Source organism: Drosophila montana, unplaced genomic scaffold (genome assembly GCF_035044405.1).
Source record: "Drosophila montana isolate Dmon_TW-CO22-7 unplaced genomic scaffold, ASM3504440v1 contig_825_1, whole genome shotgun sequence".
Classification (NCBI taxonomy): domain Eukaryota; kingdom Metazoa; phylum Arthropoda; class Insecta; order Diptera; family Drosophilidae; genus Drosophila; species Drosophila montana.
This window is the reverse complement of record NW_026999114.1, coordinates 49,620-67,778: the sequence shown is the minus strand read 5'-3', so window position 1 is coordinate 67,778 and position 18,159 is coordinate 49,620. Positions and strand designations below refer to the sequence as shown.

General features: G+C 36.2%; 1 protein-coding gene across 2 annotated transcripts in view; it reads right to left on the bottom strand.

Moving 5' to 3' along the window:
• Positions 1-2,960, bottom strand: part of LOC135440100 (uncharacterized) — a 28,776-nt gene extending 25,816 nt beyond the window's left edge. The window contains exon 1 of one of the 2 annotated variants that reach the window (XM_064699109.1): positions 2,818-2,960. The gene's annotated coding sequence lies outside the window, so the exon portion shown is untranslated. Of the gene's footprint in view, positions 1-2,231; positions 2,252-2,817 lie in introns of those variants that run through there. The other variant, XM_064699110.1, reaches the window with a different exon arrangement.
• Between the last annotated feature and the right edge of the window lie 15,199 nt (positions 2,961-18,159).

Here is an 18,159-nt window from a genome sequence, read left to right as displayed (position 1 = left end):
TTGCGCGTTCAAATTCATTTCCAAAGATCTTTACGAAAAATCACTTGAGACGTGTCTCACACAAATGTGGGCCTACTCGATGGAAAATGCGGGTCAATGATTTTTTGGGCAAAAATTTAAGTTTTGTCTGATTTGCTTTAAACTTATTTTCAAATCCCTACATATGAACTTAATTAATACGTTTTTCAGCGATTTTGGTAATTCCACCCGCAACTGTGGAAATTTGGCGAAAAAATAGCAACTATTTTAGTTATTATTCAAAATTTATTTGATAATTTTTCAATAAGTTTACCACTCTATGATGGAAAACATGAATGGTTTAATAAAAAAAAGATTTCTTCAAGATTCTCACTACAAGACTAGCATGGGCGGAAACCGTTGATTCCAGCAATTGGTTGTTTATTCGATGCATATTTATTATGAACATATTTTGAAACAGAAGTGGAGATCAAGATGGTACGGATAGATTTCAATCGTCCACCTGCGTGGAATGGTAATGTCTAAAATTTGTAGCACCAAACTTTCACGGGCATGGCCGGGCAATAGCCGTTAGTTTGTAATAATTATGTGAGAAACGGAGAGAGGCTTCTTAAGCGAAGTCTTAATGTTCGCCTGATTAAATATTTGTAAAATATAACTTGAGGCGTAGATTTCAATATAGGGTACGTTTAAATTTTTCATGGGCAGGAAATGGGTAAAAAATTTATGTATAAAATTTGAAGTACAAACTTGGAACGGGTAAGGGAAATACCCACTTGTATATAATATTCGTATTAATCTAAAGAATATTTTAAGAGCTGTTTAAATTGAAATGGTTTTAAGCATTAGCGGGATACTGGTAGCTTTATTTATATTATTACATATTTAATTATATTTTGTAATAATTAATTATGATGATTTTGAGTAGCTATTATTATTAGTACACATTTCATTTTTGGGTAATCGAAGTCACATATAGGAAAATATATTTCGCTTCAAGTAAATCAACTTATATCGAGCACATTCGCATTAACACTAACACACCTATCTATCCATCTAGTGGAGTGTGCTCGACTGCAAAGTTCCCTGTGCATATCACTCTATTTTTACTGCTGCGCCAAACTATTGGAAATTTAGATTCACTACTTCTATGTTTGTTTTAGGATCTTCGTGAAATTTAAAAGTGCTAAAATACGGGATTCGAATGTGTGTATATACCAAATCACAAAGCTCTTACTTTTGCGACAATTGGGGAGGCATCACAAGAGCTACATATTCCAAGTTTAAAAATCGATTTTTACTAATAATTTGAAAACGACAGGAGACATTGAGAAAATATGTGATAAGCGCGATCTGCGTATCTATTAAAATATATATTTAAAGTTTATAGCTAATACAGACGAATATGGCTAGAATATATATTTTTTATGTGGTCGGAGGTTCCTCTTTCTGCCCGTTGCATGCATTTGCACAAAACCATTAAACCCTTTTGAAAATTATCAATGGGTACTGGGCACTTTTAATGTAACTTACAATAAAATGTGCAGAGCTTAATAAAAACAAAAAAAATTAAATGTAACCAAAAACTTATTCAAAATTTCGCCAAGCAACTAGCATGGAAATGTTTTGGATTACTTGACTCACACGCACGCAAAAGAGAAGTAAACTAAGCTTCATGCATGCAAATATAAATAATAAACCGATAATCCAAATCCGAACGCCAACGTCGTCCGAACCGGACTTCATACTGTGGAACCAGATTTATGGGTGCACATCATTTACAAACTTAAAAAATCATTTACCTGTTAATACATTTTAAAATGTGAATATGCAAATAGCTTAAGTTGCTTACAAAATTCAAATGTCTCATTAGCGCTACGAAGTAAAATTAGTTTTCCGATCATTGAAAACAGTTAAAGACCTTCTCCTCCTTTATCGTACAAAACTCATTTATATGTAATATGTATATTATTTAATATAGACGGACATTTCACAAATATATACTAAAAAAAAAAAAAATCACTTTTTGAACAAATTAAAAACTGTTAACCTTGATTTTTATAGCGCCAAAAGTCAAAATTCGACGAGACTTGGTGACTCAATAGACAATGACTTGAACAGCGTTAAATATGCCGAGGTCAGTGAGTTTTGAATGTTTGTTTTGCTTCTATTTTTTAAGTTGGCCACAACAACGACTTGGGTTCAACGAATCGAGGTAACAAACATCGAAAACTATACCAAAATGAGCTTACCAAAATAATTTGGTCGATTCAGCTTTGCTTAATTATATCTTTGATGCTTTCCAATTGCAATTGCTTCTATTATAATTTATTAATATTTTGTAATATAAAGATTATTATATTATATTAGGTTTTTCGACTTCAAGTTGACACGGAAAATGTTGATTTAAGCTTTTGATTCTGTATACGATAAAATATAACTTGAGACGTGGATTTCAATATAGTTTGGATATTTTAAGATTTTTAACGTGCAGGAAAAGGGTTAAATAATGACCGCACAAAGCCGGGAAACACCAACTGGTATATAATATTCGCAACAATGTATATAACTTTTTAAAAGCAGGGAAAATTGAAATGCTTTTAATCTTTGGCGGGTTGTTTTTAGCTTTTATTACGTATTTGAGTATCATAACGATAATTATCTATAATAATTATTAGTGCACATTCCATGTTTGGGTAAACGAAGTCATATCTTGAGATATGTATTTTGCATTTGTGTAATCTACTAAAGTCGAACACATTCGCACTTGCACAAACACACACCAAAACAAAAAGCAAACAATAATGTAACTCAAAATTACACAAGAAATAAACTCACTTGCTTTCACTCGGCCCACTCAAAAAATGTGCAAGATTTAACAAAACCAACAATTTAAATGTAACCGAAAACGAATTAAAGCCCGCACCGAGCTGCAAGCATAAAAATGTTTTGGATTACTTGATTTAAACGCACGCAAAAGAGAACTAAACGGCAACGAAAACCAAAATTGTTTAAGCTTTATGCATACAAATATAAATAATAAAAATGAATAGTCCAAAGCCGAACGGCAACATCGTCCGAACCGGACTGCGGACAGTGGAACCAGATTTATGGGTGCACATCACTAACTTTAAATACTTGAAAATGTCTCGTGTGTTGATAACAATATTCAAATGTCTAAATTGCACTGAGAGATAAAATGTGCTCTCCGAAAGTCGAAAAGCATTTGAATATTTTATATATTATAAAATATTATTCAGATTTTTACAAAACAAGAACAATTTTTTATTTTATTAGTTAAATATTAACTTGGTGCTCATAATGGCATTATATATATTGTACAAAAATAGAATAAAAAATATAAAAAAGTATCTTTCTTTGTTTAGAATAAAGTATTTTATTCGCTTATTTTATATTATATTATTTATATTCTTTTTTAAGTTAGGCATGGAGGATGTGTTAAGAACTGTTTATTCCAGTAAATCAGGTTTCGACCTATTTAAGAAAATAATCTCTATTTTTTGCTTTCCAAGCATTTTGCACTAATAGATTCATATTAAATGTATCATCTACATTATTTACGTAATATTGTTAAAATACAAGAAAAAATAAAAAATGTTTATCCGATTGATGAAAATGCTTTAAGATTGAGCAATAACTTTATGTTTTGTAATAAAAAATGCACTTCTTAATTTTAATAATAAATGGCAAATTCGTTATGCTTATGTATCATATCAAAACAGAATTATGTACCCACCTGCGAGTTAATTGTGAGCCTTCTAGTGTATAACCACTGTGCGAAGTCAGTGCCGATGAAGACGACGATGTCGTCTTCGGGCTATTCAAAGTGCAGCAAAGCGCTAGCAGCAGTTGGCTAAACAGCGACTGCGCAGCTGCACCGCGTCGCACCGCGTCGCACCGCGTCGCACCGCGTCGCACCGCGTCGCACCGCGTCGCACCGCGTCGCACCGCGTCGCACCGCGTCGCACCGCGCCTCCTAACCACTAGTGCGATTGCTGTAAAGAAAGTGCTGTAAACGGCGCCAGCTCCAAAAAATGCGACTTTGCCAGCGCGAGAGCAGGTTTCGTTTTTTTTTTTTTTATTTTTGTGATTTTATGTCTTGCATAAGACCAGCCGGCGAGTAATAATAAAGTACCTGCACATGCACATATATACAAATACAGATTTGAGGTAATGTTACATGTACATACAAATATGCGAGCACATGTTCATAAGTATACGTACACTAGTGTTATGTGTGGAAAATATAAACCGGGTGAACTACATTTTCACGTCTGCGACGTTTAGTCATTCATTGAGGCTTATGATCAGTGTAGACGGAAGGTCGCAAATGCCATTTGAGGTCAATAATTTGGTGCTACAGAATAGTATACACTGCAAAATGCCTGATTTTTACCCATATATTTTAAATGTTAAACTTGAGACATCAGTTTTTCAAACAAATGTTCGTCAGGTGGAGCACGTATTGCGATTGTTGGAAACGATCGCCATTAAACTCATTTGCAAATATCTTTATGAAATTGTTTTCAGATGTGTTCCACACTTTTTGAAAACCCCAGCCCTTCTTTCGGGAAATACGCATTAAAGGTTGTATGTAAAAAGATTTAAGTATCATCGGCTTGGATTCACAATTGTTTTTTAAAACGATTCTGAAAATTCTATGTGGAAATGTGACGGAAAACAAATCGGTTTGTACCTCATTTTACCTCATAACTAAAGACAGACAGAAGAAATAAGCTTGTTATATACCTACATACCAGCTCGCATTCTATAGGTATGGCAACATACATATTTCCATCGACATATCTCCACCTATTACATTGTGCCGTCAGAATTATGTCGCTTATTTTCTTGCCAAAGTTTGTAGTTTAGTTTGCCCTTTCGGCGGAACTCATTCAGCTTCCCCTTAGGAGATTAATTTTCTTTAAAAACCATTTGAGTTTTTATAGCCATGTCAAGGCTATTATAATTTTTATCACGAAATGTGCAAAGTATAGAAGACATCTCTGACCGCACAGGTTAGGTAAGGCTAGTGCGGTTGGCGAGAGCAATTTTCCGTCGACTCATTTAGACGAAAATTTGAGGCCTATCTAACCGGTATAACACTGTGAAGTGTTTTCTACAGGATTGGCCAAGGTTTTTGGACGATTTTGCAAGTGTCAGTGGCCTGCTGCCATCTGGTAGTGTCCACAAGCTAAAATTTTCTACGTTGTCCCCAGCCTCGCCTGTTTCTTTGCTCGGGAATTGCCATCCATGTTCCTCTGTCCGTGGACCCATACGATGTAAACTGAAAGCTGCTTGGTCAGATATTGAGCTAGAAGATATCGAGATATATTTTATGTATATAAAAGTAGACTTGGACTTCATAATAGAACCGTCATAAAGATCCGTCCGTATATTTTCTGAGGGGCTCTGAGAGATTAATATTCCATTCCTAGCAAGATGCTCTCGCAGGCTACGGTAGTCTGTGGCTGGGGGATGAGGGAACTGGCCTTAAGTAAGTTAAAGTAATCAAAACTGCGAGTGGTCTATTATTTCGCGTTTACCATGCGAAGCGGTGAGAAGTAGCAGTCACTTTCGTCATAAGGTCGATGGGGAAGATATGGTTTATGGTATCCGGGGCATAGTTGGGTGTCGTTCGTAGGGCACCCCTGATGAGTAGCTCGGCAGAAGGCAGAACTCCGGCCTCGTAATAAAGAATTTATCTTGATCAGTATCAAAAGACAATTCAATAGGAGCATGGTCGTCTATCTGTTTCTATGTAATCTGCTATATTAGTTTTACTGTTGTCGCCGTTACCTTTATAACATTTATGCTGTCATAGGAAAAATCGATCGAAAATGAAGTTCTTGTTTTTTTAAATAACATATATGCACCAAACATGATATGATATCTTAGTCCAACTTGCCATTTACGAGCTTGAATATGCTTGTAACCATTCAGATAACATGAATTCATAGACGGTCTATCGCAGGAACCTACGGGATTATTTTACAAAACTAATATTCTAAGTGTACTTGGTTGACTTTCATCAATGACCTTTCATTAGTATTCCCACTTTCGTCGACCAATATATGCCGAACCAGTAAATTTGTTAATTCCATGTAAGGATATGACATCATCCCTTTCTTTTTGATGTGAAAATATAAGTTTTAGGCTGTAAGCCATGTGTTCAATACCGAATAAAACATTGACACCATCCGCCGCCTAACGGATAGAGGGTGTTAAAAATGCAATTCTGCCTGTTCTGTTATAAAATATTTAATGATAAAATTTTTCGTAGTTTTACTTGCTCTTGTTGGTAACCTTGTATCGTACGTATGTAGTACATACAAACTCCAAAACAACTGCTCCCCTTTTTTTTCCTCTAGATTATAAAACATTTGATTCTGAATAACTCTTTTTCGGGATTCAAAAATAAGATTGGAATGTATGTGGCCACAATTGAAAAGATTAAAAAAAGAAAGAAAACCAAGACCAAATTTTCATATTTATTGACTACAGGAAAATGAAGAATAATATCGACAACAATGTAATAATAATAATAATGCATTTTCTCAATTGCAATATTGTTTTTATCGTTTTGTCCATTTTCTATGGGAAGTGGGTGGAAATGACAACCACACTACACCAATAATAGGCGTGACATTTTCTGATCAACTTTTATGGCATTTAATGCAAAAATGCCAACAGATTCTGTAAAGTGACATAGCAAGGTTTAAAATGGGGTTCGTTTGTATTAAATTCGTATCTCATATTCTTCTATTCAATAAAAAATAGATATGGTTTGGAGCTTACATAATTTATATTCGTTTCAATGACGCTCGGTGCGCAGTATTTAATTTAAAAAACAAAAAAAGTATACTGTTAAGATAACGGCAGTCTGACTAGACTAATTCCGTGCAAAGCCGCATATCTGCATGTGGGCTCCGTTGATGTGTATTCGTTTTTGGCGCACACTTTGTTTTTTGGATATAAATGCAATATGCATAACGTAATATGCAGTTGGCAAAATGTTGGCTTTAGGTATTTGTAAAAATATTTTATCGGCCTCGTGCTTTTCAATATTTTTGCGTATTAAAAATGCATGTATATTCATTTTTACACCGCAGAAAAAATGGAAACAAGGGTTGCTTAAGTCGGAGGTGACCGACTAGGAGACACCCTGGGCCCAGCACCAAGCTGTCGTTACAAGCATTTAAGCTTCCTGGAAAGGAACTTTACTCTTATAACCTTGACCCGCATTTATGATCTAAGACGGGCGAATTTTGCGAAAAGTGTGAAACACGTAATAGATGAATATTTCTAGGGATCTTTGAAATTGATTTTGAAGACTATTAGATAACAACAAAAACCGTTTATAGAACAATTTTCAGTGGCGGATGGAATGTCCAAATCGCTGAAACACGTATTCATTAAGTTCTAATGTACGGCTTTAAAAATAACTTGGAAATAAACGGAAATAAACTGAAAGCTTCTTCCAAAATATCTTTGAATCGCATTTTCCACAGAGAAGGCTTGGATTTTGCGAAAAGTGTCAAATGCTTTTTTATAAAGCTTTTGGAAATGAATTTGAAAAGTCACCCACCAAATCTTTGACTCCCATTTATACCAAGGAGAAATCGATATTCCGAAAAGTGTGATACACAAATTTAATTTAATAGGATTTTGTCAAAAACAGGTGAAGAGAAGTATAAGATTGGAGTATAATACACATGTTGATTACTAGCAATAAGGTATTATCGATAGTCTGATTTGTGATTTTGAGCAGGGAAATTCGCGTTCTTAAGAACTCGTTGAAAGAAAATATAAAGTTTTTCAACTTTAAAGTATAAATTATAATAAGTATAAATTATAATAATAAATTATCAAAGAATGTATGAAAAACCAACCTGACAAATAAGTACATTTTGTGACAATGGTAAATAAAAAAGTTTCATACAAACGTTTTTCCCGATTTTTCCACACTTTCGGGTGGAATTTACCGACACCCGACTTAGCGAGCACCTCCATAACAAATTGTTTGGGCTGTGCGTTGGTTACCATCACTTAGTCAGTCAGCAAAATAGTCATACAGGACAAACAGTTTTATATATAGATATGTATGTACATATATAAAACGCAATACCTTTCCATATTGGTAATTTGTCCAAGAGATTAAAACGGACAACTGTCAACTGTTTGACAAGCTTAAGCAAACTACCACATATCCACTCATGAATGTTTCCAATGCTTCCAACGACCACCTGTTGGTTTTTCTCTTCCAGGTGCTCTCTGGCTGCACATTGTGGAATTTCACCACAGCAGTCGCAACAAACTTCAAATTCAACACAAAGTATAGCGTTCGTTCGACCACCAAGATTTTCAGTACGCTCCAGCCACTCGTGTAGTATGGCATCGCTAACTACTTTCGGACGAATATTCCTCTATGAAATTCTTTTTTCCGACTTTGTTCCCGTTGAGCCGACTTAATTTACATGGGCCGCTTACTCACGCACGTAATGTCACACATACGCCTGCATAAAGATAACAATGAAAATATAATTTTAGTGCCTAGTAAAAATCCACAGTGGACATCACTTTTGTTATGCTTCGCGTTGCTTTGCGTGCAGCCAAATAAAAGATAATAGAATTGGCAAAAAAAAAAAAGATAATAAATAGTTGGGAGAGCTAGGACGTTTGGCTATTACATGGCAAGCCGTATTTTTATAGAAAAACCGCCCCAAAGCAAAACAAAACAAAAAAAAAAAAAAACTATGAAAATGATATTGACGCGGGCGCAATTCAAATTTAATTTCACGCTTAGGAAGTTCTTTCCGTTAGACCTCGTAAAAAATACATAAAATAAAAATGAATTTTTAATAAACATATAGCTAAGAAGCGGTGCCTTACACAGACACATACTACATTCGAATGTATCGAAAGGCTTGCTACTTACATGAAGCAATGGGTTGGAAAAATATATGTACATATTATATTATCATCTACTATTAAATAGATGTTTCCCTTGCTTCTAGTCCTTCGACTTTAATTTCCAAATAATATTCTGATATTCTGCTTTTAGGAACTCTTTAGCACTTCAAAATGTTGAAATTGTATCTTTAAATTCTTATTTTTCATTAATATTTTTGTTTTCTAGTTGAAGATAAAGATGTATAGGCACTAATAGCCCTCTCCTATTCGACTTCCACATCTAAACATTTGGAGTTTATTTTTAATTGTCTTAAAATCAAAAATTAAAAATAAAAATATAAATATAAAATATGTACATTATAAATATATATAATATAGTTCTGCTCTTATTCTGAATGCGATTCATTATGAGCACTTGCAGCTAAATTAATTATATGATGGAACATTGCGCACAATGGATATGTTCGGTGCAAGCAGTGCTCTATATGAGGATAGTACTTCACAAAGCGTCTGGGCTTTTGTAAATTGTCAACAATGCAGCTTTTATGTATGGGTTATTCCATTTTACTTATTTATTCAAATCGCAGCGTGGTTCTTTTTGGCAGCAAGAAGCGCTTCTAAGTCCTATCGCAGTGATAAATTTGTTAGGAATAAATTTAATTCGAATTAAGTTCATAGTAGATCATACTTCATAGTCTTACAGCTGATTTAACGCATGATAATTGTGAAAAATATTGACTGAGCTCCAGTAATCGACTACATTGCAAAAATCAAGTTATATGTACGTTTTCCCAAACGCAACCTGAGTATATTCTTTGGAGAGCCGATCCAAAACATTCGATAGAGTTGTACATCGAAGTTCAATACAAGGATTAAGTTCAAGTTTTATTAAATCAACGAATCCTTTACCTGCATACTTACATACATTTGTAGTTCGCTCGCTGGTTTGGGTCCCAATATTCGTTTAAGTCAATTGAATCCTATTCAAGCCGAAAATATTTTTCTTTATCGATCGAGGGTATCCATGCGAAAATGTATATGGCATCAATAGCGCCAACAAAATTATGCTCATATATACTGACGGTCAGCCATTGCATAAAACTTATATACTCATTTCAATTAATGAACGGACACAAGGACACAATTATGCATGTAAATCTTAATATGTTATTTTATAACTATCAAAGCACACTACTGGCAATATTAAAAGTCGATGTTTCTGGAACAGGAAAGTTAAAAACAATTTGATTCCAATTTATATACTCTCAACCCATTGAAAATAGGTATAAAGGTGCAATTGTATATAACAGGAAGAAGAAAGTATCTCTGACCCAATAAAGCGCATATATTCATGGTCAGCCCAGTCGATCTAGCCTTCTGTCTGTCAATCCGTATGTATGAACGGGTCGATCTCAGAGCTTATAAGTGCTAGATCACGAGTTTTTTTTCAAAGAAAATACCAAATCTTAAAGTGACTTAAAATTGTTGTGTGGTTTAATTTGGATTGATTTTATGGAATAGGTGAGTGGTATCCAAAAAATTAAAGAACTTTGATTTGTATATAATATACAAGAAGGAAATTTTCGGGATTCAAGCTTTCAAACGCAAGAGACTTACACAGAAAATAGGATTTCGACATAAATTGCTGGGAAACGGGGCAAAGTAGATCGACTAAACTATACTTTTTGAGGTCGGAAATGCTTTCTTTGCCTGTTACATACATTTGGACAAAACTATTATACTTTCTACTTACTTTCAATAGGTTCAGTGTATATATATATTAAAAAAGCGGGAATAGCCGGGCCTTGCAGGTATCACGTATAAAATAAATTTTTTCAAAAAGCTTTGAAAATTATTTTGAAACAGATCGGACGGTAAACGAATAACTTTCATGCAAACGTTTTTCGCTAATACCACTGTTGTGGGTGGAATTTCCCATATCGTTAAAACACATATACATTAAGTCCTTGTGTAGAGCTTTGAAAATAAGTTTGAAGCAAATCGGATATAACTTTAAATTTTATCAAAAAAATCTTTGAATCGCACTTTCCACCGAGGAAGCTTGGATTCTGCGAAACGCGTGAGACACGTCTCAAATGATTTTTCATATAGGTCCTTGGATATGAATTTGAGCCCAAAACGTCACCCACCAAATCTTTGACCCCCATTTTCCCCTAGGAGGAATGGATTTTTCGAAAAGTGTGAAACACTCTCAAATGAATATGAACAAAAATCTTCGAAATTGAGTTTAAGGCCGATCGGATGGTAAGTTTCATACAAACATTTTTCGCAATTTTCGACACTTGCGGGTGGAATTTCCCGAAACCCCTTCTTAACGTGCACCTTCATCACCTAATGTAACTATACTACAAATTTCGGCTTCCTAGCTCTTACGGTATGGGCTGTATGTTGATCACCAATCAGTCAGTCAATAAGTCAGTCAGTCAGTCAGGACAAACAGTTCTCTATATAGAGATTAGCATGCCTAACCGGCAATATGCTGGAATACTCCGATAATTAAAATTGTTGCCTGTCACACAAAAAACACAACCTCTGATTTTATTTTTTGGCCACTTCGTCAATTTTGTTTTGGGAGCTTCAACTTGGACAAGGGACATCCGAGTTCGCGTTAACATACGTAATATTGGTTTTAGTGAAAATTGATAAGCCTTTTCTAACAATTTGGTGAAATTGAGAGCCCCTAAATGTATATATGGACGTCTCTATCCTGAACCTTTCATCAAAACGCGCCTGCTTGCTCAAGTTTTCGCAAAAATAAAAGCTCAATCTCTAATCTATAGTTCTTACAATATAAAAGATATGCTAAAAAAGTGAACAGATTTATTCATCGATTCTGATCGATTTCCTGGAAATGGGGAAACTTACAAACTGGTAGTGGGCATTGGCACTAGGGGGACCTACATACATCAAAATTGTCCGTCTCTAGCTCGAATGGGTATTGAGATCGACGCGTTCATATATACGGACAGGCGGTCAGGCAGGCGTACATATGTATGTAGCTAGATCGATTCGGCTACATACATTTTGTTACATACATTTGCACAAAACCATTGTAACCATTTCCAATGGGTTTAAAGTACAAAAAATTCCTCGCACCACCTCTCATCCACCATCTGATAGACCTGAAGATTCTTTGCCAAATTGCTCTATTTCCTTTTTTTTTTTTTTTCTTTTGTTAGTTTATTGTATTGAATCAAAAATAGCATACATTTTTATTACAACACAGTTGGCTTAGGTGATATTACGCCAAGCCTGGTTGGGTCCTCAGGCTTTATCGTGGACAAACGTCAAAGGCGGCTTTTTGAGTAAGGCTGCATCGTCACGTAGGTAGTCGGGGGACTCTGGGGCGTCTCCTATGTCGTGGTTGGAGGAGGTCCTTGAACGATCTTCCCTTGAGCCTCCTGACTACACACCTCCCAGCGAGGTCTCTTGCTGCAGTGTCGCTGCAAGCGTTCGCTGTACCGGTTGGCGAATGCTCCGACTTGGCTGTCTATGGTCTCCATTTTGAGGTCTCTGTGCAAGGTAGAATTTCTGACGTACCAGTCAGCACCCGTAATTCGGCGCAAGGCCAAGTTTTAGAGTGTCTGAATCCGTCTTCGATTTGTCCGAGATGCAATGCCCCAAACCTGAATACTCTATTTCTCTATTTCCCGAAACTTACATTAAATATAGTCGATTCCAAATTTTGCATCAATATTGCATATCTTTATAGTGTTTGATGGTACTAAAGTCGCAGTTCGTCGATCTCTCCAAACACGACACAGCCCAAATGTGTATTTTGGGCTTAAAGTGAACCTGTTAACAATCGATATGTTTCACGTATTCCCGACCAAAACGACCTTGAACAAGATACGCAAATAATAAATTATTTTTTTTATTTTCTTCTTTTTCGTACATTGCAGGTACATATATTTATATGCTGAATATTTACAAAACGTAGAAAACGTTAATGCTTAGGCTTGAGCCTTAACAAGCGAGCTTTCTCTGGTACGTGTTTATGTGTATTTATGGCTGCATGAGTAGGCATATACATATGTATTGGTTAATATACATACATAAGTGTGCATTTTCAAATACATCAACTAAATGCGTATTTATACGATGCTCTTTTCTTAAAAATTCCCTTGACCCATGGGAAATGGGTAAAAAGAGGATGATAGGTAATTCTATGTTTGTTTCAAATCATCGATAGTTTGCCCCGGCGTGTGCGTTAGCGTCGGGCAATCCCGAGTAAAGCAATCTTATTTGTGTTTTTGGTTTTGGCAAACATCCAGCACCCCTGAACCATCGTTCAACGTATAGAAAAAATACACATACACGTTTTCATCAGGCTAGACGTAAACAATGAAGTTTGTTGCTCACTTTTATGGGCAGCAGCATTAACATCAACTTACTCGGTTGCTGGTGAGTCTTTTCAGCCAATTTAAGTGCCTTACAATTTTCCGCATTGTTTCCGTTTTTGTGCTTATACTTTTCCGTCGCTGGTGCCGTCCATTCTCGGCCAGTCCTGTGCCACTGTCATCGCTTAGCTTAAGTTGTTGCAGCATTTTGTTGTCCTCTCTGCTCGTTGCCTGGTTAAAAGCATCTTAGCGTTAGCAAAAGCATTTCGCCAACACAAAAACGCACACATATAGAATACGAGCCCATAGTCCTCATTGGACACAGCTCAAGAGACACACACATGCCATAAGAACGACGCCAGCTACACGTTGAGCCTTGGTCCCAGCCTCACTGTTAGCCTCTGCAGTTGGATAACCACGTTTGGCGCCACAAAAATGCAGAAGGACCGGCAGCTTGGGATATCTCGCCCTAGTCGCACCAGTCGTTATCTGCTGCGTTTAGTTTATTGCCGCCCATTTGTTAAAACAAAAGCGCTGCCAGAGAAGAGTTTATGATGCGCTTTGCTTAAAAGTTATTAACTAAATTGTATACGCTTGAAATTGAATGCTGCTCTCAGGTCTTTGTTTGGGCGGAAACTTAATCGCTTCAAGTAGAGAACGGGACACAGTAAAAGAGAGCACTCTGCAATCATCGCAGGTGGAAGTAAGAAAACAGGAAGAAATGGTGGGAGTGAGGATAAGCTATGCCCAGGGCAGCTATCCAGGGCGGCAAACGGCCAGTAGCTATGGGCTCGATAATAAAGCAAAAGTTGCAACACAATATTTCAGTGTCATTAAAAATCCAGAGCACACTGCGGGGCTTAGGCGGAGCATCAAAGCCAAACCATGCATATAAATTGTGTGCAGCGACAGCAGTAAGAAATTGCCAAAGGCAAAGCGAAAAAGTCTCCGAGAAGTTTAGCCAAATTTGCAACGTAAGATATCAAACTGTAGAAACCTGAACAAAAAGATATAAATACGGAGGTGCCACAGGAATTTCATTCAATTGGTTTTCATATCTCTGGTGTTTTATTTCGGGTTTAATTCGATTCACCCGAAAAGCAATTTTTAAACAAGTAAGACTGCTCTTTTTTCGACTGCCCCATTAGAAGATACATAAGAGGTACATAAGAAGATACACTTCCACAACAAACATTCGCTATATCCGTATTTGTATACGTTTTGTCCTGACGGCCTAATTGATGATCAACGCAAAGTCCACTGTAAGATATGAGAAGCAGAATATAAATATACTAGCGGGTATAACCCGGCCTTGCCCGTGTCACGTATGTTATAAAATCCAAAAAACTTTGAAAATGATTTTAAAACTGGTCGGACGGGAATCAAACAACTTTTATGCAAATCGGAAAACTCTTAAAATTCACCAAAAAAATCTTAAAAATGCATTTTCCACCGAAGGAGTTTAGATTTTGGGAGAAATGTGAAACACGTCTCTAATGATTTTTCTTATAGATCTTTGGAAATAAATTTGAACACAAAACGTCATCCACCAAATCTTCGACCCCATTTGCACCAAGGAGGGATGGATTTTTCAAAAAGTGTGAAACACCCCTCAAATGAATTTGAATATAGATCTTTGAAAATTAGTTTGGGGCCGATCGGATGGTAAACAAAAAACTTTCATACAACCGTTTTCCGCCAATTTACCACTGTTGCGGGTGGAATTTTCCAAATCGTCGAAATACGTATTCATTAAGTTCTTATTGAGAGCTTTGAAAATAAGTTTGAAGCAAATCGGACACAACTTAAAACTTCGCACAAAAAATCTTTAAAACGCATTCCCCACGAAGAAGTTTGAATTCTGCGAAAAGTGTGAAACACGTCTCAAATGATTTTTCTAATAGATCTCTGGAAATGAATTTGAGTGCGAAACGTCACCCACCAAATCTTTGACCTCCATTTCCACCAAGGAGGAATGGATTTTTCAAAAAGTGTGAAACACCCCTTAAATGAATTTGAACAAAGATCTTTGAAAAATTTCAGCTTCCTAGCTCTTACGGTTTGGGCTGTGCGTTGATCACCAATCAGTCAGTCAGTCAGTCAGTCAGGACAAACAGTTTTATATATAGAGACAAATGCACACTACGTAGGTGTAGTCAAGTATAAAGCTCTTTTTGTCTTTCTTCTGATAGCCTTAAAGCATTTTTGGAGAGATCTTTTTGAAAACTAAATTAATTAGAGACAAATATGATTATATATAATATATATTTATATATTTTCGGTATCTCTAGAATGTACTCGAGTCGGATATTTTACTAAATCTATAAAAATATGTGTAAATACATGCATATACTTCGCTTATACGTTTAAATTTGAGCACTCATTATTCGGGAGCTCCCGACTATGCGATACCCTGAACCTCTCATTCCGACATCAACTTCAGCTCGCGCTACGCGCTCGTTTGCTTAAGTACTAATAAAAAATTAATTAAAACAAAAAAAGTTACCTTGGCTGGGTTCGAACTCGTAACTGGCCGCATTACTTGCTGCCGCCTCTACTAAAAAGCCACACCAGCCAAAAAAGAAAAAAATAGTTTACTCGGCAGGGCTTGAACTCGTAACTTTCCGCCGCCTCTACTCAATAGCCACACCAATAATTAACTCTTAATGAGAAAAAAGCGAACTAAAATAGCAGCACAGAAAACAATACAATCGCAATTGCAATGCCCTTGATAGAATTCAAAGATGACGCGCATGAATGTGTGTGTGTACATGTATACAGAAATTCTTGGAATTTGCGCTAGCTGCTGCACGTGTTTGCAGGCCAAAACACATTTTCTTCCGTGTTTCTTAACCGATCTGATGAAATTTTCAGAAGTAGGATCTTATTGTACTATAAAATACTCGTGTATTCTCTAAATGACAACTGCATTTAAATTGTGGCTTAATTAGATAGGCAATACACGTTGGCTTACTAACATGATTTATAGACTTTTTGGCGGTAGCGGGGATGTGGCGATAGCTATAAAATGAAAGATACTTGATATATATATACTATTCTAGAAGCTACATTTCAAGTTTGCACAAATACATTATTCCCTTATTACCCATTTTCAATGGGTTCAGGGTATAACAAGTAAGAGGTTCTAGTCGTGAGCTACCGGCTAGGGGATACCCTGAACCCTCTTCTTCCGACAGGCGATAGGCATAAAGTGAAAAATACTTGATACATATGTATATTTACTATTCTAGAAGCTACATGTCAAGTTTGGTAACTCTTGCTCATATTATTTGCCGAAATTGCTCAAATAAGAGGATTTCGATAACGATTTTTATCGATTACTTGGAAACGGAGCAAATTATCGACTATCGGAAACAAACTCGATCTGCGCGGGGACTAGGAGGACCTACAGCTATTCAAGTCTCTAGCTCTTATAGGTTCTGAGATCCTTGCGTTCATACGTACGGACAGATGGAAAGACGGACGGACGGACGGACAGACAGACGAACATGGCTAGATCGACTCGGCTATTGATGCAGATCAAGAATATATATACTTTATGGGGTCGGAGATGCTTCCTTCTGCCTGTTACATACATTTGCACAAATACATAATACCTCTTTACACATTTTCGATGGGTTCAGGGTATAAAAATAGTTGTCAAAGTTTGTAGGATAAACATCAACAACAACATAGCCATATAAATGTGCCCTGTAAATGCAATTTGGCATTTTGAGCAGCTTTGGATATGCCAGAAGTTGGCGAGAATCACAGAAACAGTTTCGGTACCACTTGTATTTTCAACATTTCTCATTTGACATCGGGCAACTTCTTCTATATATATAAAATACTTAAACGGTTGTCCGGGAAATATGGTTCGCTGGGCCGTGCATTGCCTAGATGCGCTGCGAAAATTAAAGCGGTCTAACCAAAGAGCTCGCGAACAGTGTCGCGAGGGGAAATTATATTTATATACAAAATGTTAGCTCCCACACTGCTAAGTGCTTAAATAAAACAATTTAAACTTATTTGTATTATTATTCTGAACCAAAGTCTAAATAAACACTAAGATGAGTAATGCCCATACCTTTGAATACGACTCAAAATACATATGTATCTGGCCTGGCCTTTCATCTGGCCTTTGAGGCTTCGCACGACATGCCTGCCGACGGCTGTGCGTTCAGGCGAACGAATGTCGAAGACGCGGCTTGCTGATGCTGACACGAGCAACGAAGTTAGTCGCCAGCCTGCCTTCAGCACTGCTTTGCGACAGTTCGTGTTGGAATATTGAGTGTTGAAATAATAAGTAAAATCTGGTTTCACAACACTGTGTTGTAAATAATAATATAACAGCACTGAAATGCACACAAACACTCAATCATGGAAAAGTTACAGTGAGCAAGTAGGCTTTTGTTATTTTAAAGACTTTAGTCTTGATACTGAATTGCTTAAAGCATTTAGTCTCACTCTTCGTGCAGCCTCTGAACAAACAAGTTGACGCGCTCAGTAATCCAAATAATAAATATCAAAACGAACATAAAATTAAACAATGTGTTATTATTTAATTGTGTGTCTTTGGAAGGCAATATTCCAATAAGTTATGGGCCCAGACATCGCATAACAAATTAAAGACAATCGTGCACAATTAAATAAATAAATATAAAAAAATTAAAATAAAACACTGAAAAAAAATGAATTGGCAAGTGAGAGCAAAATAGAAGAAAAAAAAAAACAAGTAAGAGGTTCTAGTCGGGAGCTCCCGACTAGGGAATACCCTAAACTCTCTTCTTCCAAGAGGCGATAGGTATAAAATGAAAGGGACACTTTAAAAAGGATTGTTTTCATTTTAAAAGAAGTTTGCAAAACAACGAAGAAAATAATCAAG